Source organism: Arvicanthis niloticus, chromosome 1 (assembly GCF_011762505.2).
Source record: "Arvicanthis niloticus isolate mArvNil1 chromosome 1, mArvNil1.pat.X, whole genome shotgun sequence".
Taxonomy (NCBI): Eukaryota; Metazoa; Chordata; class Mammalia; order Rodentia; family Muridae; genus Arvicanthis; species Arvicanthis niloticus.
In genome coordinates, this window is record NC_047658.1 from 109,457,715 (window position 1) to 109,485,163 (window position 27,449).

General features: G+C 45.4%; 1 long non-coding RNA gene across 4 annotated transcripts in view; it reads right to left on the minus strand.

The window, feature by feature from the left end:
- Window positions 1-5,086: 5,086 nt before the first annotated feature.
- Window positions 5,087-27,449, minus strand: part of LOC143434647 (uncharacterized) — a 69,876-nt gene continuing 47,513 nt past the window's right edge. For 3 of the 4 annotated variants that reach the window (XR_013104286.1, XR_013104288.1, XR_013104285.1), the window contains 3 exons: window positions 25,221-25,360; window positions 20,558-20,690; window positions 17,421-18,698 (listed from right to left, as the gene is read on the minus strand). This is a non-coding gene — a long non-coding RNA (uncharacterized LOC143434647). Of the gene's footprint in view, window positions 13,599-17,420; window positions 18,699-20,557; window positions 20,691-25,220; window positions 25,361-27,449 lie in introns of those variants that run through there. The other variant, XR_013104287.1, reaches the window with a different exon arrangement.

Below are 27,449 nucleotides of genomic sequence, written 5' to 3' on the forward strand. Positions count from 1 at the left end.
TTGGCACCTCTCCTTTGCAGGGATCATTGATCCCTAGCTGTGAGACTCCATCCTTGACCTCTCAAGCATGGGGCAAAACAGCTTTTTTTTTTTTTTTTTTTTTTTTTTAGAACCTGATAGCAAGTCTATCATGTTTTTCAGGCTATACAGTTAGTGTCACCTGCCCTGGATTGCTATGGAGCAAATGCTGCCATAGACATTACAAAAACACCAAGAATAAATGTTTCCCAGCAAAAGAAGTACAGACACTTGTCTGGAACTTCCGGTCCTGTTTATGCACTACAAGATGTTCTTTTAATTTTGATGTATGTGTGTATACATGTTTATGTGGACGTGGGTGCACATGTACAGTGTGTGTAGAAGAATATGTGCCAGAGGACAATCTTGAGTGCTGGTCCATCTACTTTTTTGTTGTTGTTTGGCTCTTTTGTTTGTTTGTTTGCTTGCTTGCTTGCTTGTTTTTGTTTTAAGGCAGGGCTTCTCACTGGCTCATATCAGGTGCTGTATAGCCAGCAGGTGCCAGGAATCCTTTTGACTCCGTCTTCCCAGTGCTGGGATTACAAGTTAGCATGCCTAGCTTTTTAAAGTAGACTCTGGAGTTCAAACCCAGGTCCTCATGCACAGCCAGCACCTTACCAACCCAGCTATCTCAGCCTGAATTTCTACCTTTATAAAACTGCTTTAATATTTTATAATTTTAAAATCCAATATTTATTTTATGTTATGGCATGGGTGTTTTGCTTGCATGTATGTATGTATGTATGTATGTATGTATATATGTGCAATACCCATAGAGGCAAGAGGAGAGCTTCAGATTTCCTGGAACTGGAATGGTTATGAGCTACTGCATGGGTGCTGGGAACTGAACCTGGGTCCACTGGAAGAGCAACAAGTGAAACTGGGTCCTCTAGAAGAGTGGTTAGGAACTAGTGTTCTTAAACTAGTATTCTTAACAACTGAGCCATCTTCTCCACCCCTCTAGCTTTGGGACAGTACTAAAGCAGTGACACAAGCCTAAAGCAGTGATACAAGCCACAATTTTTATCCATGTGACATGCAGACTGAACCTCAATGCCCCACAACTTCTCAAACTTAATTCACGGCAGGCTGATCTTGTCCTTCTTTTCCCTCAGCCCATGTCCCTCCCAGGCTTCCTTCACAAGGAGGCCTCCCTACTCACAACAGGTCAGCCACATCAGTACTGTTCTCTTTCCCCCCAGTCTTCCATCTGGGACCTGACCTCTTCTTCAGCTAAATTTCCACTCTGCCCTTGGAGGCTGCCTCATGTCTACTCTGGTTTCCCGGGTGTAGAGTTTGCCTCCCACTCTGTGAGCTCCACCTCCAAGCAGGGACAGCCTGGACAAACCCAGTCAGATGAGACACAGGCCTTGGGATTCAGTCTCAGCTTTCCACATGCTGTACTGTGAGCCTTCTGCCTGTGTGGCTCCTCAGCTATTCCATTCCATCCCCTTGGGAATGGTGCATACACAGCCATCTTTCAACAACTTCCATCTCTTCATCTTCATCTCTGAGGTACTCAGATAGCAATGGAGCCTACATTCTATACCATCCATGGGTCTCATGGAACAAAAGGGGGATATTCCCCAGGCTTGCTGGTGAATGAGGATCAGCTGGCTCAGCATGGATAGCCTACCATTATGACACCCTGAGACCCTCACTGACACCTTGCAGAGACAACTTGGTTCCAAGCCATGCCCTGGAAGTGGACAATGCCACTGGGAAGAAGCCACTCAGCCTGCTAGTAGAGGACACTTCTATCAGATCATCAGATATTGGACCATGGGGGAAGCTGCCATATATACAACAGCAAATATTCTAGGATGTCCCTATCTATGGCAAAACAACCTGGAAAGGAAGTGTCCCAAACACAGGTAGATGTAATAAAGGCAGAAAGGAAGATTCAGGTGACATGTAGTTCTCTCTAAAGTCAAAGAGAAACTAGGAGGAAGGGCTGGAAGGGGGGCTCAGTCAGTAAAATGCTTGCCATGCAGGCATGATCCCCAGAACCCTCACAAAAAGCAGAGCGTGATGGTGTTCATGTCATCCCAGTGCTGGGGAAGCAGAGACAGGTGGATAACTGGAGCTTGCTGTCCCAAGGACCTAGAGAGACCATGCTAGAAAACCCCACCTTCAGAGAAATACACCTGAGTTTGATTTCTGGTCTCTGTGAATATGCACACACACACACATACACACATACACAAGCAAACATGTGTGCACATACACACATAAACACACAAACATGCACATGCTTCTATGTGCATATACATATACACACATATATATCCTACAAACACACATATGTGAATACACATATACATACAAACATGCACATATATACACAGATCTACATACATATACATACATGAACATATACACACATAGAAACACAAACATTCATGTCCAAACACAAACATTTATACACACACACACACACACACACACACGAAAGAAAAGCCAGGAGGGCACCCACTCACAAACCTGAAGGTGGTATGGTGAGAACAAGGCCAACCCTGTACAGATGTGACTTCATCATAAGAGGTTTCATTACAAAAGAAGGAAGACAGGGTGGAAATGAGCAAGGCATTTGACTCCAGAACATCCAAGAAAGAATACTTGCAAAAAAATGGATAATTACTGACCAGGTAAAGTTAGCAAGATAGTGAATCATTCTTAGCACCTGTGTGGCAGCTCACAACAACCTGAAACTCCAGTTTTGGTAGATCTGATACCCTCTTCTGACCCTTTCTCTCTCTCTCTCTCTCTCTCTCTCTCTCTCTCTCTCTCTCTCTCTCTCTCTCTCTCTCACACACACACACACACACACACACACACACACACACAGGGGGAAGGGATATAGAAGAAATAAAATCAAAGTGAAAAAGAAAAAAAAGGGGCTAAAGAGACAGTTTAGTGGTTAACAACAGCTGCCACTCTTGCAGAGGACCAGAGGTGAGTTCCCCACACCCATGTCAAGTGGCTTACAACTTTCTAACACTCCAGCTCTAGGAGATCCAATGTTTTCTTCTGCCCTCTGTGGGCATCCATATGTACACGCACGCACACACACACACACACACACACACACACACACTGTAAATCTTTAAAAATATTTTTTTAATTTAATTTGCAGTGTCTAATACCCAACTGTCTCAGTAACTTCTCTCGTTTCTATGACAAAAGGACTATGTGGGATGAACAGTATCACCAAACAGTCACAGACAAGATCAGCAAAATATTACTGTGACTGGGTTTCACAGGCTGAATGTTAAGTGGAAGCATAGGGGGGTATTTACATGATCGAAGACATGCCCTGAAGTTCTGGAGATGAACAAGAACGCCAGCATCTGGAATGGAAAGTGCACCAGTGGCAAATTGGATGCTGTGAAGGGAAAGGTTAATGAATTTGAAGGCATAGAAGTGGGTGGCATCCAAAGGTCAGTGCAGTATGGTGAGGAGAAGCACATGTTAAACATGCACGGTAGCTCCTGAATGAGAACAAGAAAAAAGACAGAAAATACAGCTGGAGAGAAAAAGAGCTGAAAAATTTCCAAGTTAGATAAAAATCATAAGCCCACGGATCCAGAGAGCTCAGCAAAATCTGAGAACAAAGAAGATACATCACAATCGTATTATATGAAACCAGGAAAGGAAAAAAACATTCTTAGTCAGAGGAAAATGATACATATGCATACATGCAGAAAAAGTCATTTGTATGCAGAGACACCAGAAGGAGATGACACAATACTCGTACATCTGTTCACAGCAGCATTTCTCAAAATAGTCAAAGGCAAAGGAAGCGTACATCCACTGGTGGGTGAATGGATAAGCAGAATGTAGTTTGGCCCATTCTTCAAAATGAAGGAGAGGGTGGGACTGGAGAGATGACTCGGTGACTGCTATTCTTGCAGAGGACCCGAGTTAGGTTCCTAACCTCCACATGATGGATCCCAACTATCTGTAATTCCAGTTACAGGAGATCCTATGCCCTCTTCTGGCCTCTGTGGGCAATTCATGGGAATGGCACACAGACATACAATAGAGGCAAAAACACCCATACATATAGGAAGAAATAACTCCCTTTGTAAATGGTGGTGAGCCAGTGAGACAGCTCAGTAGGTAAATGGTGCTTGCCACCAAGCCTGACATTCTGGGTTAGATACCAGGGGGCCACATGTTTGAAGAAGAGAACCAATAAGTTGTCCTCTGACCTTAATATGTGGGTTGTGGTGCACATATACACACAGACCTAACCAACCGAGCAATCAGTTTTAAAGGTCAAGACAGTCTGAAGATGTGACTCAGTTTGATAGTTAGTATGTTTACCTAGTATGCTCTAAGCCCTGAGTTCAGGCCTCCACACCTCATAAACCAGGCATGGTACGCATGCCTGTCATCCCAGCACGCAGAAGATGGAGGCAGAAGGGCATCCTCGGTTACTTAGTGAGTTCAAGGCCAGCCTGAGATATGTTAGTTCTTGTTGAAAAAAAGAAAAAGGAGAGAAAGAGAGAGAGAGAGAGAGAGAGAGAGAGAGAGAGAGAGAGAGAGAGAGAGAGAGAGAAGGCAGGCAGGCATTCTAACCAAATGTGGCGATGCATACCTAAATTCCAGCACATAGAAGGACGGGCCAGAGGTACACAAGTTTGAAACCAGCCTAGTGTACATAGTAAGACAGAAGAAAGAAGAAAAAGGAAAAACGTGGGAAAGTGATAGGCTTTTAGGACACAATACTAAAGGCAATAAACTAATCACAAAAAGGACAAGTACTGGAGAGATGACTCAGTGGTTAAGAGCACTTGCTTTTCCAGAGGACCCAAGTTTGACTCCCAGCCAGCAGCCACTCAAATAGCACAACCATATGCCAGTCTAGCTCTTCTGGCCTCTGCAGGCCCAAGTAAAGATAGATAGATAGAAAGAAAGAAAGAAAGAAAGAAAGAAAGAAAGAAAGAAAGAAAGAAAGAAAGAAAGAACACACACACAAAATAAATTTTACTTACTTATTTTTATTTTGTAAATGTTTTTCCCACAAAATAAATTTTAAAAAAATAAAAGGGGAAGGTACCATGTGACTCAGTTGCTATGAGGTCCCTAGAGCCACCATGTTCAAGGACACACAAGGTAGGATAGCACCCAAGTATCTGACAAGAAGCAACTTAAGGAAGAAAGTGTTTATCTGGCTCACAGGGCAAGGGCACACACAGTCATCACAGTGGCAAAGACTTAGCAATCAGGGCATAAGGCAGCTGGTCACATTGTATTTAAGTCAAGAAGCAGATGAACAGACGGATGCTGGTTCTCAGTTCCATTTCTTCTTTTAGTCTCTGAGGAACTCCAGACTCATGGTGGTGCCACCACATTCAGGGTGGATCTTCCTTCCTCAGTTAAGCATCTCTGGAAACAACACCATGGACCCACAGACACACAGGGGAGTGTTTCCTAGGTGATTCTATACCCTGTCAAGTGGACAGTCGAGATTATCCATCACAGTGGGTGTGGTGGGGCAGGGGCTGGGAGAAGGCACTGTACTTCAGGCTTAATGGATCATAATTTTGGAAAGTGAGGACACTCTAGAGTCAGATGGCAGTGATAACTGTACAGCAACGTGAATTTGTTTATTTGTTTGGTTTTCCCCTGAACTCTGCACCTTAAAATGATTAAGGTCCTATGGTTTGAATGTGAAATGTATTGAACACTTGATTCCTCAGAGAGTGGTTTGGGGGATGTTTTGTGCCCTTTGAGAGGTGAAATCAGTTCAGTGGGCACAAGTGGGTCACTGGAGGGCAAGTCTTGAGTTGTATATTCTAGCTCTGTTCGCTTCTTGTCCTTCTCTACTTCCTGACTACCAAGAAGTGATGGGCCACCACATAACTGTCCCTCTGCATGCCTTTCCTCTTATGGTGGATTGTATCCCCTAAATTATAACTTCAGATAAACACTCTTCCTTTAAGTTCCCTCTATTGGGTATTCTGTCACAGCAACAAAAAGTAACCAATACAGAATACTGGCACCAGAAGTGGGGCAGTTTCTGTGATAAACCTGACCATGTACTACACAGGCCTTTGAGATTGGGTTTGGGGGTGGATATGGATGAGTTTGTAGTTGTGACCTACCAAAGCCCAATGAAAGGACCAAGACTGAATTTATATCTGCAGATAAGGCAGCTACAGACAAAGCAGCACAAATTACTAGAGAAATTAATGCAATAAAACAGAAGCCAGAACTCTGCACTCGGACAATAGGAAAGATATATCGAAGGGAAGACCATACCCATCGACCTACCACTGCAATGTATAAAATGTAAATGTGTTGGAAAGAGAATGCCACAAAAAGAAAAGTGGCCACAAGTGTTCCCTCTTTGCTTTAACTACCTAGGAAGTATTTTCCCAGGAGCATGCTGCACAGACACAGACACAGAGGTCACAGCAGGTGTGGTCCAAGGCTATCTATCAAGCTGCACACAGAGCTGGCAGCAGAACTTGGTGGCTGTGATCTCAGAGAGCTGATTTTGCAAATGTGCAAAATAGAAAAATTATTGAGTCATGGACATTTGCCCCAAGGTTCAAGAAAGCCACCAGCTATGTATGGCAGGGTTGGATTCTCTTCAAGAAGTACCAAAGAGAGTATTATATGAAGCTGTAAAGAGGAAGCCTAGATTGCATTAGAGGCTTCAGGAGGTTAGATATACCAGAACCATGGGGCCTCTGCCAAGGAAAGCTGCAAATATTGAATAGAGTCAGGCAAAGTAAGGGCAGCTGGGAAAGCATCCATGGCTGTTGGACCCCAAATGGTTTCATCATTAGTCCTAGAGGCTGGGCATGGAGCTACGTGGGTTGGTATTTTTCTCTCTGGACTTCAGTCTCTCCTTGCTCAGTCCCTATCCCTCCCTTTGGAATTCAAGGTTTGCTCTGTGTATTGGAAGTATATATGAGAAATAGTGATCCTTACTTTATAATAAGAGCACTCTCATTTCATAATAAGAACACTAGACATTTAGAGTAAAGTCAAGGCTGTTTATTTTGCCCAACCTTGGACATCAATATGGTCCCAGGAAGCAGCCCAGACCAGGGATGTCTGCATGGGCATTAGTAGTAATATGAGCCACAGACGTAGACATAGACCCATACTGCCTCATGGCCATGGACCCAGACATGGTTCTCAGCAGCAGCACTGGCCAGGACTTCACCATGACCCCAGGTGGCAGGGCAGGCTACTCACAACAGGCTATTCCTCTTCACCCTCTTCATAATGCTCAAATGGTTCTGCTTCTTTTTCTCTCCCATCTGTCCACCACATACTTGTACACTGTAGCAGCCTCTGGGTATCCTCTGCCCACCTATGCCATATGGCTTCAAGATTTTAATGGTGTGTAGCTTTTTTTTTTTTCTCTTATTTTACAGGGCTTCACAGTTGAGATGACCTTGTATGTCAGAGGAGATGTTATACTTTGGACAATAAAACTGTAGAGACTTTAGAGACATAGTTCATTTTATACTGTGAAATGGCCATGTGTGAGCCTTGGAGGCCAGAGACAGATTGTGTGGCTTAGAGGTGAGATGTCCCTTCACAGACTCATGTACGGAAACACTTGGTCCCCAGCTGTTGGCACGGTTTAGGGAGGTTGTAGAACCTTTGAGATACAGGGACTAGCTGGAGAAAGAGGGTTTCTGGGAGGAGGTCTTGAGAATGATAATTTAGTCCTTCTTTCTTTCTGCTTGTTCGTTGTAAAAGAGATGGAACCCTCCCCAACATACCCCAGGGAAACAGCTGAAAGCCACTCCTGCCATTTCTCTGTCCACACTATGACAGGCTGCATCCTCTGAACGTGTAGCTAGGAAAGCCAAGCACTGACTTTGAGAAGGTAAATAAAATTTACAAAAGCCAGATTGATCAAGGGGGAGAAAATTTTAAAAAAAAGGAAAAACTCACTATGTCTCAACAGTAGAAGTGAATGAGAACAGAACCACAGGTCCTGTGGATCAGAAAAACACATCTAAGTTTGTGCCATTAATGTATCAACTTAGCTGGGATAGAGATATATCCTGAAAGACACAAACTAGCAGAATTTGCATAAGAAGCAGATAAATGTAATAATCCCATATCTACTCAATAAATTAAATTTGTGGGCATGCAGTTAGGTTTTTTTTTTTTTTAATCAACTTGACACAAGCTAGAGTCAACTGGGAAGAGGGAACCTCAATTAAGAAAACATTCTCTCTCTCTCTCTCTCTCTCTCTCTCTCTCTCTCTCTCTCTCTCTCCTTTCCTTCCCTCCCTCCTTCTTTCCTTCTCTCTCTCCCTTCCTCCTTCCCTCCTTTCCTTCTTTGCTTGGTTTTTTTTTTGGGGGGGGGTTGTTTTTGTTTTTGTTTTTTTGCAGCAGGGTCTCACTATGTAGTTCTGGCTGTCCTAGAACTCACTATGTAGACCAGGCTGGCCTTGAACTCACAGAGATCAGCCTGCTTCTGCTTTCCTAGTGCTCCACCACACCTGGCTATGGGAAATTTGTTTAATTAGTGATTGATGTGAGAGAGAACAGCCCTCCCTGTATGAGGTGCCATCCCGAGCAGGTGTTTGTGTTGTATAAAGAAGCAGGCTGAAGAACAGACCTTCCAAAATCAAATTGCACCAATAATTATTCAGTCCCAGAAACTAACAGTGCCAAATTTTAAACATCCTATGTCTTTGTTACTTTTCTGTTACCCTATGATAAAATACCTCGACAAATTCGACCTAAAGGAGAAAGTGTTTATTTGGGCCCACAGTTCAAGGAAGGTTCATCGTGATAGGGAAGATATGAAAGCAGGCAGGGAGGCATGGAGGCATGGAGGCAGGAGCAGGAGGCTTGTTGGTAGCATTGCATACATAGTCAGAAAACTAAAAAGAACAGGAAGTGAGGTTGGGCTATAAAGCCTCAAGGTCCATCTCCAGTGATCCACTAACTCCAGCAAGGCTCCCTCTCCTAAAAGTCTTACACCCTTCCCAGCTGGGGGTCAAATGTTAAAAACATGAGCCTATGGGGGACATTTCACACTCAAACTGCGAGACTTTGCTTACATAATGTCATTGTTTAAAGCCCAACCCTTTGCCTAAGACAATCAACTATGACAAAAGTTTGAAGGCTAAATGAAACAAAGGTGTAATCTTCATAAAGAAGCTCTAAGCCAAGGACAATACATAGAAATGGACCAGCTGTCTATGTCAAGAAGACACAGGGTGCTGAGTCTAGCCAATAGCTGCCCTTCCTACTTGGCTAAAAGTTAGCATGTTCCACTCCTCTCTCTGTGTTTCTTTTTTACTTTTTATTGTGAAAATTCCCATGTATCGACAAAATGAAATAATATATCCACCATCCAACTTAATAAAAAAAGAAAGAAAGAGAAGAGAAGAGAAGAGAAGAGAAGAGAAGAGAAGAGAAGAGAAGAGAAGAGAAGAGAAAGAAAAAGCAATTTGAGCCAACCATATGGAGCAAGTCAGTAAGCAGCATTCTCCCATGGCCTCTGCTCCAGTCCCTGCTTCCAGGTTCCTACCTTGAGTTCCGACCTGTCTTCTCTGTGATGGATTGTAAACTATAAAATGAAGTAAACCCTGTCCTCTCCAAGTTGCTTTTGGTCATGGTATTTATCACAGCAACAGAAGGCAAGCTAGGACACTGGTAAAACCTTCCAACAAAGAAAACTTCAGTCTATGTGGCCACATTAGTGAATTCTACTAAACACTTAAGGAAGAAATAAAAACAACCTAAACAAACTTATCCAGAAAACCTTGAAAAGGATGCTGTAGTGAGAATTTTGGTTAGTTTAAAAACCCAGTTATGTTACAGGAATATATTTTTTTTTTAATCTCAAGTGTGGGATATGGGACTGCTTCAGATCGTCTCCAGCTGCTAACTCTGATTGATCTCATGCTCTAGAAGGGGCATGATTTTTGCCAGCTGCAGATAGTTTATGATTAGAATTCTGGGGAGTCTTGAGAGGGTATAAATGTGAGAGCCCCGAGAGGGCCAGGGGCAGCTACTGCTCCCTATGCTGCTGCACTAGTTGTCATATGGTCATGAGCAAAAAGACTAGAAGAAGAAATAGGATACCCTGACAATGAAGACTGAATGCTCACCAAGGAACTCAGTGCCCTAATCAACAGGAAGCAGTCTAAAGAGGTCTATACTCCATTTCCCCTCTAACCTCCTTTCTCTACTCCTAGTGTTGGAAGGTTAGAAGGGATTAGGGTGAAATAAGAGTTGAAAGGGTGGTAGAGGTATAAAAACCCAATAAAGAAGTCCCCAAAAGAACGCCTACAAATGCAACCATCCTAATTGTTTTTATAATGCCAGCATAGCTCAGATTCCAAAACCAGATGAACCACAGTCTTTTGATCCTCATGGATGTGGATGTAAGAATTCTAAAAGAAAACTTAACCAATCCAAACCAACCTATAGAGTGAGGTTTGTCCTTGGAATGCAACTTCTACTTAACATTTAAAAATTAACTTGATTGGGGCTGGAGAGACAGCTCAGCAGCTAAGAGCACTGGCTCCTCTTACAGAGACCCTACATGGTGGCTCACCACCAGCTATAATTTCAGTCCCAGGGGATCCAACCCCTCTTCTGGCCTCTAAGGGCATCTGAACATACACAGTGTGTGTGTATGTGTGTGTGTGTGTGTGTGTGTGCATTTGTATGATGAGAGATGCATGCATAAACCCATGCTCCAGTGCTACAGTGTCAGAGAGTACAGTGGAGATCAGAGAACAACATAAAGAAGTTGGTTCTCCCCTCCCATCATATGTATGGGTCCCAAGAACCAACTCTGGCTATCAGGTTCAGCAAAAGCACCTTAACCTGCTGGGCCTTCTTGCTGGCCCCCAGCATTATTCTCAAGGTGTAAAGTAGGTTTGGCTGGGACCAGTTTAGAACTCTGACACTGTAAGGCATATGTGTCCTCTCAAAGGTGCTTTCCTGAGCTGCCTGGGTGCTGGGGCGTCTGAGTTCTCCAGGTATCTCCTTCCTGCCAGTTTCCCTCTTCCTTCTGTGAGCCCTTACACCTGGCCTGCCTTTCTCTTCCACATCCCAGCTCCAGCTCCCATCCTACATTCCTCTGAGCTTCTAGAACCATGTTCTCAACCTGTGCCACGACCACTTACAGGGATCACATATCGGATAGTCACATTATGTCTCCTAACAGTAGCAAACTTACAGTTATGAAGTAGCAATGGCATAATTTTATGGTTGGGGGTCACCACAGCATGATGAACTGCATTAAAGGGTCACAGGGTTAAAGAAGGTTGAGACCCACTGCTCTGGAACACCACCATCTGACACCTCCTCCTCACACACCTCTTCACAACCTCTGCACTGTCTGTCCAACTCATCAGGTTGTAAGAGGGCCATCTTCTCTACAATAGCCCTTGGCTTCTCTCATGGCCATCTTAATGCTACTTTCTATTGCTGATGATGGCCTTCCATGATAAGTCTCCACTGGGACCAATGCATGGCTCCATCCCTGTCAGTGTGTGGGTCAGAAGGTTGCTCCCTTTCTCAGTCATAGAGCTGGGAGCTCCAGTCCCTGGTGAGTTTGGAGCACTCTGCCTGGTCATGAGCATGGAACAAGCCAGGATGCAGGTCCTCTTGACTGGGGAGTGGAATTGTGGTTCATCTTCTCCTACTTCCTTTTCCCCCATAGTTACAACACACTTACTGCTTTTTTCCATTTCACTTTCTTTTCTTTAAAGTTGTCTGAATGCTGGAGAGCTGAGGACACAGGGGTCAGAGCTGAGGCGAAGTTAGAATCTGCTGGGACCAAGGATATAGTCAGGAACAAGTACCTACAGCATGGTCAGGAAAATGGAGACCTGGTTGGGCATGTTGGGAATGAGGAAGCCCTATGTCATGTCACAGAGATAAATGACAGGCAATGTCAGGGTAGAGCTTGGAACACTCACCAGTGACTGGGCCAGAATCACAGAACTCAGAATTAACTTCATTTTGTCTTTATCTTGGGATCAGTCAGCATTTAGCTGGATACAGAGGCAATCGTGTAAATGAGGATGTGCACAGGTCTCTCTCTCTCTCTCTCTCTCTCTCTCTCTCTCTCTCTCTCAGCATTCTGTCTAAACTCCGCCCCACAGTTACCTGTTGCCGGCTGCTTGCCCTCTCCTCACTCTCTTGCTCTTGCTCTGTCCTTTCGTCCCCTCCCCCTCTCTCCACGTGCTCATGGCCCGGTCTCTCTCTCTCTTTCTCTCTCTCTCTCTCTCTCTCTCTCTCTCTCTCTCTCTCTCTCTCTCTCCCTCTCTCTCCCTTTCCCTGCCTCTACTACCCTCTTGACTCCCCTCCCATGCCCTGAATAAACTCTGTTCTATACTATATACTGTGGCTGGTCCCTCAACCGGAAGAGATGCTTTGAGCATGGGCTCTCCGGGCACCCCTTCCCCCATACCTGACTACATCTCCACAGAACATATCCCCTCTCTCTTTATCTTTTTATAAACACATCACTCTGTGTGTGTGTGTGTGTGTGTGTGTGTGTGCGCGCGCGCACACATGTATACATATGTATCTTGAGACTGGAAGCTGGTGTCAGGAATCATCCTCAATTCCTTTTCCACTTCATTCTTTGAGGCAGGGTCACTCATTCAAACCAGTCTTGCTAACCATCTTGTCCCCACCTTCCTCAGCTAAAATTATTGGTGGGCTCCCCATACCTCTCCAGTATCTCTTTTATCCAGAAAAGTGGGCTGGATATCTGAACTTCCAGTTCTCATGCTTGCCAAGGCAAGGGTATTAACTGCTAAGCCAGCTCCCTTTTTAAAAACTGCATTTTTATTTATTTGGGCGTGCCTGAGTGCGTGCATGCGTGCATGTGATGTGTATTCGGAGAGGTCAGAGAACAACTTTCAGGACGTTCTTCTTTTTTTCACTTACGAGTTCCATGTGCTGAACTCAGCTCACCAGGACTGGCGGTATAACCCCTTTACATGCTGAGCCATCTCACGGGTCCCCTAAAATCACCATTTTCTGATAAAAGGAAGAGTTCCTTAGAATGATGGCAATTCCACCAGCAGGCAAGAAATACCTGAGATGACAGCTCAGAAAGTGAGTGAGTCAGGTGCCGGGCACTGTCAACAAGACAAAGGAGCCTGCTCCAAGGGACAGTGTCTGCTGGCCACACTGGGGATAGACATTGTCCTCAGCTCCAAGGTAATGACAGATCACAACAGTTGGCAATGGGTCCATTCTAAGTAAGTAAGTTTATTACTTACTTTGTCATGGAGAAAGGCTGGGTGGTTTTTTTGTTTCTGTTTGTTTTGCAGCAAAAGTCATCTAATAAACATACAGGGAGGGGTAGGATGAGAAAGCCAACACTTTGCAACACCATAATAATGAAGTCGCCCAAGTAGATGAAAATGCAGTTGTACTGGGGCCATCAGGTGGCTCCAGCTTCCCAGTGGGTGGATGTCCAGGGAAAAGGCAGCACCATGATGAAGAAAGCTCCCGGCTACAACTTTTATCCAACGCTCAGTGCTGCCGGTGCTTCCTTTTTGGAGAGTGATGAAATGAGCAGACCACACGTGCCTGTCCACTTCCAAGACCTGAAAACAGGACGTGATCTCACCCAGGTGGAACAATAGCCTCCCGGCGGCCTCAGCAGCAGGAAGCCACGAAGGCCCGAAGCAACCAGGGACCTAAGAGGCTCTCTTAAGAGGGCTTCTGAGGTAGGAGATACCTGGGGGGAAGGGAGGAGGCTGAAGTGGAAGAGGGGAGGAAAGGGGGAGAGGAGGAAGGGGGAAGAGGGAGGAAGAGGGAGGAAGAGGAGGGAAAGAGAAGGAGAAGAAAGCAGAGATAAGAAGGAAGCGGAGGAGAGGAGAGAGCTGGGGTGGGAGGAGGAGAGAGAGGAGGAGGAAGAGGAAGGAGAGAGACAGTGGAGAAGGGGGAGAGAAAAGGAGGAGAAAAGAGGATGGACAGAGAGATGGGGAGAGAAGAGAGGGAGAGAGGGAAGGGAAGGAGAGAGGAGAGGAAGGAGAACAGAGACAGAGGCAGTGTGCTGCAGGTCCCAGCAGAGGCCTTTGAGACACTGGCAGAATGTTGGTCCCCACATGCATATATGGCCTGGAAATTGTGTTGCCACAAAACTAACATTTATCTTAACACAGCAAAAGTCCTTAGAAGTCTCTCAAGTCAAATGCTGCCTTCAACAGCTCTGCTGACCCCTTGATTCCCCAGTAAGAGCCTCTTACAGGAGGAAGAGATTAGGGTTCTGGAGTTTGGGTGTAGTTGGAATTCCCCTCAAAAGTTTCTGTGTTTGAGGCTTGGTCTTCATTGTAGCTCTGTCAGAGGTCCTGGGACCGTTAAGATTCAGAGCTAGTATCTCTGGGGACAATGTTCTTGGGAGGGATTAAGTAGACCTCAAAGACACAAGCTGGTTTCTCAAAGATCATTGCAAAACAACAACCACCAAAAAAACCAAAAACCAAAACAAAGCAACAAAGCCAAACAACAAGATGAGCTAGATCAGGTACAGTGCTTGCCCCACAAGCATATGGACCTAAGTTCTACACCTGATGCCCACATAGCAAACCAGACACAGTGTCTCATGCATGATATCAAAGTGATGAGGCTCATTGACCAGTCAATTTAACCTTATCTTCAACTTGTGGGTTTCACCAAGACACCCTATCTCAAACCAGGTGACTGGCTCCTGTGGAATGACAACAGAGCTTGACCTCTGACCTCTGCAAATGCACGTGCACAAACATACACCTAAAAGACATAATCCTGTCCATATTTGCTTACACACACACACACACACACACCAATTCTGGCCCCACCCCACTCTCCTTGTTTCACCTACAGGCATGGTGACACCATCATCACAAGGTTGACACCAAAGCCAAGCTGATGCAGCTTGTCATGCCCTTAAATCTATGCAAATCTCTGTTCTTTCACTTTCCCCAGATTCAGAAGTTTTGACATAGTGAGGAAAATGGGCCAATTGGACACTTGTCTTAGACTGAGGTGAACACAAGTGGCTATTATCCAGGGGTATAATACACACACACACACACACACACACACACACACACACACACCATATACACTAACACAGCCTTTAGTATTTGGTTGTTTCTGGCTTTTCCTCCTTCTCTTTAGAGGTCAGATCTATAGCACTAATTGGGGAATTGGAGCCACAGTTTAGGTAAGGTCACCATGCTGGCCACCACTGCCAATAAAAGATAGTCATACTACCCTACCGGTTATGTAGATAGATTAGATGAGGGAGGGATGAACCAGGAAGTGTGGAAGAAGATTGCTGTGGGAAGGTGAGCAGAAGTGATGATCTACACAGGCATAGGGAGAGGTGTGGAGGGAGCATAGAACGTTCTAGACGCTGCCCAGGGAAAGAAGCCTACCATAGATCCATAGTATAGGATTCCTCTCCTGAGAGGTCCCAGAGACTTCAGATCTACAGAGATAGAACGCAGGGTGGGGTGATGGGGACTGAGAAGGGACAGAGAGTCCATGTTCTACAGAGACAGAGTTTCTGTTTGGAGGATGGGGGCAGATAGTGAATACTGCCAACCAATCATTTAGTCACAGCAAAGATGAACAATTTGGTTGTGTGTGCTTTACCACAGGGCACAGAGTGTCTGTACAGGTTGCGGGGGACTGGATGGAGTCTCGGCTGATCTCTGGCTTCTGCTGTAGTCTGTACTTGAGGAAAGGAAAGAGGAGAGCAGGTATAAGACAGAATGGTCACATACTAGTAACCAAGCTGGGGACAGATGCCCCCTAGGCCCTTCATAAGGAGGACTAGTACCAAGACAGAAGAACCCTGCTTGACTGGGGGACAGGTGGCTCATGGAATGTGTCCTGGTTGGCACAGTAACCACTAGCCAGCTGGAGTCCCAGTGGGTGGGAAGTGGGATACAGGAGGTCCTCTATATTGCTGGGCTCTCAGAAAATCTGTGACGGACATTTGCACAACACCAACCTGTGAATAGCACAGGAGGAGGCCAGCACCCAAGACTTCAGGGAGCAGCTCTAGGAAGCCAGGCAGAAACAAATGTGAGGTCCCGCTTCAACTCCACACCCATGGCTGCCACCCTCAGTTCAATGAAGTTGACGTCATGTAGATCCCCTTCCCCCTGGCACCCACAGATAACTTCTCTTTGAAAACATGAAACTCCATTGCATCTAATTGGCATGGGATCTGATTTGCTCTGAGTACACACAGATCTGTGATTTTTCAGTAACTCCACCAGACCACCACCATTATCTGGTGTTTGAATGTTCTTAGCACACCAGATCCTATCTCCCTACTGCCATTAGCACCCACTCTTCCTGGTATTCCCTCCCCAACACCAGGAAGCCATTTTCCATCTCTAAGGACCTGCCTGTTTTTAGCTTCTTACAAAAATGAAACCCTTTGGTGAGATTTCTGAATAAAATCAAGTAGGGTTCCACTTTCACCTAACAGACAGCTGGGACTGCACGGGCAGATACCCGTCCCCACCCCTACAGAGAAGGGAGGTCCTGTGTCCTTATCTAGTCCCTTTCTAGCTGAGCTGCAGCAAGTCCAGAGAGAGAAAATGAGCAGCTTTCAGAAAACATAAGTACTCGGTGCAGGAGTCTGGAGGAGGGGAAGAAGAATCATTCAGTCATATTTGCTCACAGCATAGGGAAGAATTCTGTAACCCTCACAGGCTCAGGGCTGCAGCTGGTCACATGGCCTAGCTGGTATTTATAACCATCTTCCTGCATGTCTTTTTGCTTCAGCGAGTGCTTTAGTAGATTGTGGCCCTTTACCTGGTGGGTGACCTAAGCCTTCATTCCTGAAGGGTCTGCGCCCTCGGCAGTCCTGCCTGGATTGGGCAGTGGAGTCCTTCCACTAATGTTAATCACGAGACCAGAGCTGCAGGGCATCATCTACACTCTAGATATTCTTCTGTGAAACCACAGCCTGTTTCCACTGGCCAGGGCAGCTGTACCAGCCTGCAATCATTCCCTTGCATCCTGGTGATTATCTCAAGAGTACCCAAAGTGGACCCATGGTCTCCTCAATCTCCAGGGTACTGGGAGTCAGTGTAGTGCCTCTGGTGGAAGTCTTGACCAAGAGAACCTAGAGTAGTGGGGACAGGAAGATAAATGTTATTGGCAGAGAGATTGGATATAACTTGGTAGCAGGGTGCTTGCCTAGTGTATGCAAAAGCCCTGGGTTCCATTTGCCAGTCACTGGTGGATTTTCGAAGAAGAAGAAGAAGAAGAAGAAGAAGGAGGAGGAGGAGGAGGAGGAGGAGGAGGAGGAGGAGGAGGAGGAGGAGAAGGAGAAGGAGAAGGAGAAGGAGAAGGAGAAGGAGAAGGAGAAGGAGAAGGAGAAGGAGAAGGAGAAGGAGAAGGAGAAGGAGAAGGAGAAGGAGAAGGAGAAGGAGAAGGAGAAGGAGAAGGAGAAGGAGAAGGAGAAGGAGAAGGAGAAGGAGAAGGAGAAGGAGAAGGAGAAGGAGAAGGAGAAGGAGAAGGAGAAGGAGAAGGAGAAGGAGAAGGAGAAGGAGAAGAAGAAGAAGAAGAAGAAGAAGAAGAAGAAGAAGAAGAAGAAGAAGAAGAAGAAGAAGAAGAAGAAGAAGAAACAACAACAAAACATTTATGGGTTAACCTCTGTGTTTCCAGGACCATGAGCTACAGGAACACAGCTGCATGGAAGGGTTCAGAGGACAGTGTTCCAGCTCCTTGGGGTGCAGAAACTGCAGCCTTCTGTCCTAAGTCCAGGGTAATAAAGAGTGTTGAGGATAGTGATTCTCTGAGTTTGCACTCTCTGCCTGTGCTGAGTCCCTGTTCAGAAGAAAACCATGAGATACACAGCAGGATGTCAAGCATACCAAGAAGGCACACTGGACCTGAAAGACCAACTGACATTCAGGTATGGCTTGGTGTCAGTGACAGCAGAGGGGTCTCTCCCATGGTGGCAGTACTCCAATATCACCCATCAGTGAGTGTCAAGCAGGAATCTTAGCAGATGAACCTCAATGAATGGACACCCATGTACTGTTCAGTCCACACACGATCTCCAAGTCATACCCTCCTCAAGCCCTTTGGGCAATGACAGGAATATCTGGGGGAAAGTCTGCCTGGTAGGCACTGATTAGGTCATCTCATCCACCATGGAGCTCCCCTCAGCCCAGGGATTTATTTCTGCGCCCAATATCCTTATGGGACATAAGTCTCTTCACACCCTGTGCTGTGCACTGAGGGAAAGATATAGTCCTTTCCCCTAACCTCCTGTTACTACCATCCCCCTCCCCCCAATGCTTTCCTTCCAATTCCCTGACCATCGTGACCTAATGGCCACCAAAGCATAGAACCTGTAAACCTACGCTCTCCTTCTAGGTCAAGTAGAATAACCAGGTTGATTGTTCCAAGTCCTGTCTGCTTGGGTGCTTTCCTTCTTCCATTCCTCATGGGAGGCTGCAGGTTACCCGCAGGACAAGCAAAGCAATTAGATGCGGATCCAAAACAATTGGAAGCTGATCCAAGACTTGTTCTCTCTCAGTGACCAAGTAATAGGAAATTACATATGAAGTGCAGGTGCTGCCTGGGGGCACTGGGAAAGAAGCAGGAACAGCTACCAGCATCACAGGAGCTCTTCAGAAAGCTTGATGGAGCTTTGTAGTATGCAGCAGTCAACCTTGATTGTCAGCCTACCGGGATTTAGAATCACCAGGGAAACAAACATCAGGGCATGTCTGAAAGGGATCTTCTAGATTAGATTCATTGACTAACCCTAAAATGTGGGTAGCACCATCCCATGGGCTAGGGTATTGAAATGAAAAAAAGCAAGCAAGCAAGTCGAGCACCAGAATCCATCTTGCTCTGCTTCCTAGCTATGGATGCAATGTTGCCAGCTGCCTTGCACTCTCACCACACTGCCGTCCTCACTGTGATGGACTGTACCCTCGAACGATGAGTCAGAATAAACCCTCCCTTAAGTTACTTTTGCCAAATATCATGTCCCAGGAATGAGTGCAGTAACTAACATGGGGTTGTTAGTTATATCAGGTTTGCCCTGCATCCACTGCCTCTACAAAATAGTGACACATACCTGTGTTTCCCCAACCCCATTGCATCATGGGTCACTCGATGGTTCTTTTCTAATGGACAGTTCAGGCCATGTGGTCAGTTGGTGTCACATGGTCACATGCTCTGTGGTGCTTAGAGGTAATCCAAGATTTGAAAAAGTATCCACAGAGGATTGCAGGGTTCACTCTCAAAGACCAAGGATGGTAGACTGTGAAGTTCCTTCAGGAGCCTGAACAGCCCCAAGAGATCTTCCTACCTCCCATAAGCACCTTGAATACCATAGGATCTGCTGCTCAGAACCACTCATGAAGCTAAGAAGGTTGCACAGCAGCCTGGGCCTGTTGCAGAGCCTGTTCTTGTTTAGGCCTCACTGAAAAGTGTCGACCCTTTGGGTTACTAACTATGTATCTGCTAACTGCAAAATCCAAAGAGAGCCACTAGACACTGTGCTGTATCTTACACAGTAGGAAAGAGCATGCATTTGACCTAGTCCGGTGCACACTAACAATATCATCAAGGCAGAAGCCTCCCCCAAATCCTGTGGGATTTGATCACCTGACCTTCAAACACACACCATGTGACCAAGTCATCTTAAGATATCATGAAATTCAGCTTTAAATATCAACTTGATACTACCTAGAGTTGTCACCTGGCAAGAGAGTTTCCGTGAGGGATTTATTTACTTTGGATTGGCCTGTGGTGTGTCTTCGGGGGACTGTCTTAATTAAGTTAATTGTGGGAAGACCCAGCCCACCATCAGCAGCACCATTCCCTGCAACAGGGGCTTCTGAAGTGTATGATAACAGAGACATACAGCTGGGCACAAGCAAGCAAGTATGCATGCATTCTTCTTTCTCTGCTCTTGGCTGTGAGATGTGACTAGCTGTTAAAGTTCCTGCCTTGACTTCCCCCACAATGACTGCAACCTGGAATTGTAAGCTAAAATAAACTCTTTTCTCCCTGCTTTTAGTCAGGCTTTTCAATCACACCCGCATAAATAAAACTAGGGTAGACGCCTACAGCTTCCGGCTCAGAGGGCCCAGGAAGCAGAGCTTTGTCTGTGGAGCAGCAGCACAGCATGATGCCTCCAGGAAGTCAATCGAGATCCCTAGGGCTGGAGCATGACGAGGTGTTCCTAAGCCTGTGGTGGGAAGGAATGGTGAGTTCCTCACTAGTTAAAAATAACAGCTTTGCCGGGGCACGCCTTTAATCCTAGCACTTGGGAGGCAGAGGAAGGCAGATTTCTGAGTTCGAGGCCAGCCTGGTCTACAGAGTGAGTTCCAGGACAGCCAGGGCTACACAGAGAAACCCTGTCTCAAAAAAAAAAAAAAAAAATTAAAAAAAAAAAATAATAACAGCTTTAAATGTCCTGGTAAGTTTTATTAAGATATATAAAGAATCCTAATGTACTCACTGGATCAATAACCAAGAGATTAGACTTTATTAAAATTGAAGACTTCTGTTGTATTAGTCGCCTTACCTGTTGCTTTGACAAAACAGCTGATAGAAACAACCGTAGGCAAGAACAGTTTGTTTTGGCTCCCAGTCCATCATAGCAGTGGGAGCAGCTCATAACTGTGGCAGCAGGAACATGAGACAACCTGCTTACATCTCTATGGATCAGGAAACAGAGATAGGTTAAGAAGTGAGGCCATACTATGACATTCTATGTCCACCCCACAGTGCCCTACTTCCTCCATCGAGGCCCTACCTCCTAAAAGATCTGGAACCTCCCAAAACAATATCCCCAGGTGGGAACTAGGTGTTCAAATACATGAGCCAGCGGGAGGCATTTCACACCCAAACCGGGTATCTGCTTTGCAGAAATGCTGCTAAAAGAACGATGGGGATTAGATGCGATAATGTAGACCTGTTTTGGGAGATGGTGTCAAGAGAAGCTCAAGGTCATCCTCAGGGATGAAGCGAACTCAGGGCTAACCTGGGATACATGAGACCTGTATCAAGGAGAGAGGGCCAGGGTTGTGGGGAGCTAGAGAGATGGCCCAGCCATTATGAGGACCTGCTGTACAATCGTGAAGTTCGGATCACAGCATCCACATAGTGATCTGGGAATTCTGTGTACACACCTGTGACCTCACCTTCGAGGAAGATCAGACAGAAGGATCACTGGGACTTGTTGGTTTCTAATCTAGCAGAGAAAACAGGGAGAAAGCCTGCTTCAAAGGCATGGGTGATGAGTGATATATAACAACACCCCAAGCCCTCTTCTGGCCTCTGCATGTATGTATTGATGTGTGTACCTAAACACAAGTGTGCATATACTCACATAGACATATATACAAATAAATAAATCAATTCTTTTAAAAGAAGAAGAGGAGGACAGGAGGAGGAAAAAAAGACAAGCCCACAGACTGGGAAATATCTTTGCAAAAAAATTAAAAGATTTATTTATTTTTATCTATGAGTGCTTTATGTGTATGTATATATACACATATATGTACCACGTGCATTCCCGGTGCCTGTGGAGGCCAGAGATGGCACTGGACTCCCTGGAGTTGGAGTAACTGAGGCCTATGAGCCACGAGATGGATGCTGGAAAGTAAAGCTGGGTCCTCTGCAAGAGCAGTAAGCATTCTTAACCACTGAATACATTTTTTTTTTTTTTGGCACCATCAAAATATTTTAGATAAGAAAGGACTCCTATCCAAAATATACAAATAACTCTTAAATATGAACAATAAAACAATTCATTTAAAAGATGTAGACACCTCACCAAGGAAGAGCTGTGGGCGTCAGATGAACAGACTCTCAACATCTCACAGAACTGGAGAACTATAGTTTAAACAATAAGGAGACATCATTGCCCATGAGAATGACCAGAGTCAGAGTCAGGGACACTAACAATACCTGGTGCTGTGGGGACCTGGAACACAACAGAGAGAGAGAGAGAGAGAGAGAGAGAGAGAGAGAGAGAGAGAGAGAGAGAGAGAGAGAGAGGTTCTACCAGCCTAGTGGCTGTCTACCAGGTCACTTCCCTGCCAGCCCCTACCAAAGCCATTAGACATAGAGGTGCCTCTGTCTCCAGGGGCAGTGAGTACCAAGAAATGGTCCAGAAACACCTCAAAAATCAAATGTTTCTCTTTCCCAAAGCAAAGGCACCAGGTGAGTGGCTGCAGGTCCCTTTGGGAGGCTGGAAGAAAGAGGAACGACATGAGATTGGATAGCATAGCAGGACCGTTCCTCAGTCTGGGATGGTGAACTGGGCCTTGAGAGATTTAGGCCTTCTGTGAATGCTGCCCATGGGCTGGGCCTGAAGCTCCTCACTGGTGCTCTTCGCTGAGACTTTAGCACCAGTCTTTCAGTCTTGGAGATGACATGACTATATGGCCAGGCCTGGGTATCTACAGGCTAGGCCACTCTAACCACTGCTCTGTAACTGTAACCTTTTTTCTTCTGATATAATTGTTGTCTCCACGGCTTACTGCCTCGATCTGCTAACCTAGGCCTAGTTCTGGAAGCTTCTAGTTTCCTTACACTAAAGAACGGGACTGCATGGAGGTAGAGAGGTGTGCCTCGCGGTGTTCCTGGAGCCTGGGAGGGGGGTTATGGACCCTGGACACCCCCAGGGAGGGCAGCTGCAGCCTGCAAGGCAAGCTGAGCCCACTGATAGGGAGGGAGGGCCTCACTCCTAGAAGGGACAGGGGTGGGTGGAGTAGGATAAGTCTTGATGTCCTCTACTAGAGCAGCTGTGAGTGTGAACTGAGAATAGGTTCAGCTGCCTCATACCAGAGCTGGAGAGCAAGTGACACCTAGGCTCAGGTGGTGGTAGAAGGCAGCTCATAACAGCTCCTCTCTCACACACTATAGTGGACAGTTTCAGTCAGAACAAAGCCAAAAGTCAAGCCATTCCCAGTTCAGGTTCCCTAACAGTCCCCTTGGGCTTGGGTCCCCACTCTCCAGGCAGTGACAGGACAGGAAGAGAACTAGGATGCAGGTATCTCCATGTGCCCAGGTAACAGACAGGATGACCTTCCTGGGTGGAAAAAGCTGTGTGTCATCCACCCTGCCTTGCCAGGCCCTCAGATGTCAGGTGCTTCTTGGGCTGGCCCCATTCTGCCTGTGCTCCATCCAGGTGGCTCTTAAGAGGACAAAAGAGGAGGGTAACAACCTCCAAACTGTGGGAACCTGCTCCTAGGTCAAAGTCCTTCTATCCCACCAGGGTTCCTGGAGGCAACTGTGTAAACTGAGGCATCAGTGAAGCAGGAACAGATGAAGCACTGGACAGATAAACAATTCCATGAGGGGAAGGTGAGGACAAGCCAGTGGTGGGTGGGCAAACAGGTAGCAGGTGTCCTCTCCCTTCTAAGTTGCAGAAGGAACAGGAGGAAGGAGAGACAGAGGGAGGAGGGGTTTTAAGTCCAAGAGGGTGTGACTCAGGGAGACAACCTGGGGACTGGACAAAAACATGCTTTGAAATGAAATTTCTTTGGGGCTCATAGAAATGTTGAAGTTGTGCGGGAGTTTACAAAGACCCCCTCAGAGCCTCTATTGCAGCTGGCTCATAACAAAAAGAACTATGTCCTTGCTATACTCTTAGCATGGGACCCAGCAGTGACCCCATACACTAAACATTTCCCAGGCACAAACTGGCTGGGTTCCCTAATTTCATCCAACTCTGCACAGCCTGCCAAGAGATGGCATCAGATCCTGAAGCAGAAAGCTCCGCCCAATAAGAGTGCACACCCCAGAACTCTGAAGGTGCCAATTATAGCTTCAGGTTGTAACTTATGTGTTAGGGTCCCTGCAGGACTCTCCTCAAGTCTGAGGCAGAGTTGTTGGAGTAGCCCATAGAACTCAGGGGAGTGCTGACTTACATCTTCCGGCTACTTTACTATAAAGGCCATGAGTGTCATGGCTAGACTGCCTGCAAAGTGTCTTTGTGTAGTGCAAAGACTACACAAAGAGTCTCTCTCTCTTCCCAGGAAGGAAGAGGCTCTGCCTATGAGTGCTGAAATCTGCCCTGATTCAAGGAGGGTGGGGCCCTAGCATGGTTTCTCTGGATGGGAGATTTGTTCTCTTCCTCACTCATTGATACAGCCTATCATTTACCTGTACTGGTATGAATCCACAATGGGGTTTGGGCTGGGCCACAGCACATGTATGGAGGTACTGTTAGGGGACAGCTTGCAGGAATCCCCTCCTTCTACTGTGTAGCTCCAAGAATTGAGCTCAGGTCATCAGGCTTGGTGGCAGCTGCCTTTGCCACTGAGTCATCTCTCAGGTCATTGATTTTTTTTTAATATGGTGAATTTTATTTATTCATAAAACATTCAGCTTTGGCCATTGGATCTCTTTTGGATAAAACCATTTTCAGTCAACTAACTCAGTATTAGATGAAGGAAGGAGAAAGTAGGAAGTAGTAGTAAGTGCACGTCATGGGTACAGTGCATAAATGCACGTGCGCACGAGCATGTGCGCACACACACACACAAATACACACACAAACACACACAGATATGCACAAACACATACATAAACAAATATGCACACATGGACACATACAACACATAGAGAGACACATACAAACATAACACATAGATAGAAACACACATACAAAGAAACACAAACATAACATACAAAACCACACAAGACATACACAAACATACACAACACACATACAAATACACACAAATGTGCACACACAAACACACAAATAAACACATATACATAGATATACACAAGCACACATATATACATAGAAAAACAAAAAATACACACAACATACACAAATATACACAGACATGTACACACATACACCTATACACACAAATACATGTATATACAAACACAGACACATACATAGACACACATATATAAAGCTGATACACAGATTAAAAAATATGTATAGGTGTGTGTACGCACACCCTTCTCTAGCCTTTTCCACCCTTTCATCTCCCTAACACTAGCTAGGAGAGAAAAATAGATAGAAAGGAAAGGGAACAACATTATCATTGGACTACTTCCTGCTAATTAGGGTCATCTAGTTCCTTGGAGCAAGTTTGATCTTTGCCATCAGAACATCTAATTTCCTCTTCTTTGTGCACCACTATTTAAACCTTGATCTAGAGCAACCAACCAACAACCAACAACCCACCCTGCCTCTCAAATCTTAGTATTTATACCTTCTGAAAAGTTCTCAGAATTCCAAACATCACATAGTCACAGAAACTGTTTGCTGCTGGCAAAATCACACTCCTGCTAGAGCATGGGCAAATCACAGTCAGCTTCTGCGGACAATCTGAAGCCGCCCCGTGTCTCACACCTGGGATTAAGACAGAAAACATTGTTATAATATTTCTGTGTTTTATAAGAAACCGAAACTCCAAAATTGTCACTACATTTCCCCCCTATTTTATGCCATTAATTATGCTGGATGTAGCAGGAAATTATAAACAGACATTTTCAATTAAATAAGTGCTTTTCGGATCAGTGGCCAAGGTGTTCTGGAAACCTAATCTGCTCAGTTCTAATCTTTATCAGTCTGGATGATAGCCACAGCTTTTCATTTCCGAGGAAATGTAAACAAACCTGCATCCCCAGTGCAAAACTTTTATAGGCTTCCATTCTGATGTTAACCATTCTGATGTTAACACATCCTTATAGTATATAGACTGACTTAATTTCACAATTTCTTCTATAACCCAGTGTCTCTCAGCTGCTGTTTGAAACGGCTTGTACTTTTTGCGGTGGGGGCCTCGAGCTAGGCTCCCCCCTCCATTTCACTTTTCAATGGCAAGAAATTGCCTTGGCTATCTCTCTTGGACCTACACTCATTGGTCCAATGGTGACACTTGCCATGTTGCTTGCACACCCCTGGAAGTCTAGGCCTTCTTTCTTGCTTATATTTAGGAAAAACTCATTGCCCTTAGAGATGCCTTATTCACAATTTTGTTGCAAATGACCACAATTCCCACAATTAAAGCACTGAGATCTGAAATCTTTAGTGACTTGGTTACAGTCTCTTTGGAAATGACCGTATTTCCTGCAATTGAAGCACCAGACATTTTGATACCAGAGACCTCTAGCTATAGCTTCATCTATGGTATTAGCATGGTACATGTTAGAACTGATATCAGTTGTATCCCTTATCCACTGATCCATAGGCACTGCTCATGCCTTTAATGGTCTAATAACATTTTACATTCAGTATTTGCATTTTCAAACACCAAGGTCTCTATCAATACCTGTTTTGTGTTGGGGTCTGATACAGCTTTGTTTATAGCTGTGACTAATCTTTGTTTTAAAAAAAATCAGTGAATGCTTGTATATTTTTGTAAACAAGGTGGAACCTTGTTTACCTTTCCCCAGGCTCTCTGACTTTGTCACAAGCTCTTAAAGCCACTAAGCAACATTGTTCTACTGTAGCATCATCAAATTGAATCTGTTCCAGCATATCTGAGCACAGCCCTTTGCCTAGCAACTGTTCTTTTACTATATTCATCCCCCTCACTGTATTTCCCTGTTTAATATTCAAAGCTTCTTCCTGCCACCATGTTGTCTATTGCAATTGCAGACAGGCCTCTAGTACAGCTGTAACTAATCCCTTTCAGTCTTGGGAAATAATTTTGAGTGGCCCAGTTGTTAGCATTCTGTCTAAGTTCCGCCCCACAGTTACCTGGCAACAGCCAGGTAGGCCTGAGCCACTGTAAAAGGGGCTGCTTGCCCCCTCCTCACTCTCTTGTTCTCTTGCCTTCCACTCCACCAGTTATTTAGAATTTGTTTCACATAAGGCTTGTGTCTCCCATATGAGACCACAGCCTCTTTGAACCACCTTAGATCTGTCATTTCTATAGGACGCCATCCTACCTCATCATAACCCTGTTCCACACCATTAGCAGGCATGTGCTGTAGACTACTGGGAAAGCTGATGGTGGTCTGCTAATGCCAGAACACTTCTCGTCCTACTCTGGCAGCGCAGTTAGTTTGAGATTACCCTTTCTTTTGAAATGGACTGTTTCATCAGCCTGTCCTCCCTCCTTGTCAGCTTTTCTCTAACCCGACTGCCCTCTGGCTTTCCCGCTTTCCTCCTGCAGGAAACTCCTGCTCTCTTGTTCAGTCACCAGGACTGAGCCTTTTTGTTTGCCCTTTTCTGGTGCCCCTTGCCTCCCCAGCACTTCCAGTTGTAGGCAGCTCTCGACCCTCGCAGACACCGGAGAGCAGAGTGGACCTTTGTGTTTTCCCTTTCCTGCCATTTTTTTGTTTCTCAAGACCCTCCCCTTCTACCCCAATTTTTTTCAACTGCTTTAGCCATTCTCCCCACCTTTTTTGAGACAGAATATAAGAAGAAGAAAAAGAAAAACCTGAAAAACCTCTCTGGGAACAAAAGGGGTTATATCCCAGTGGTAGGTAGC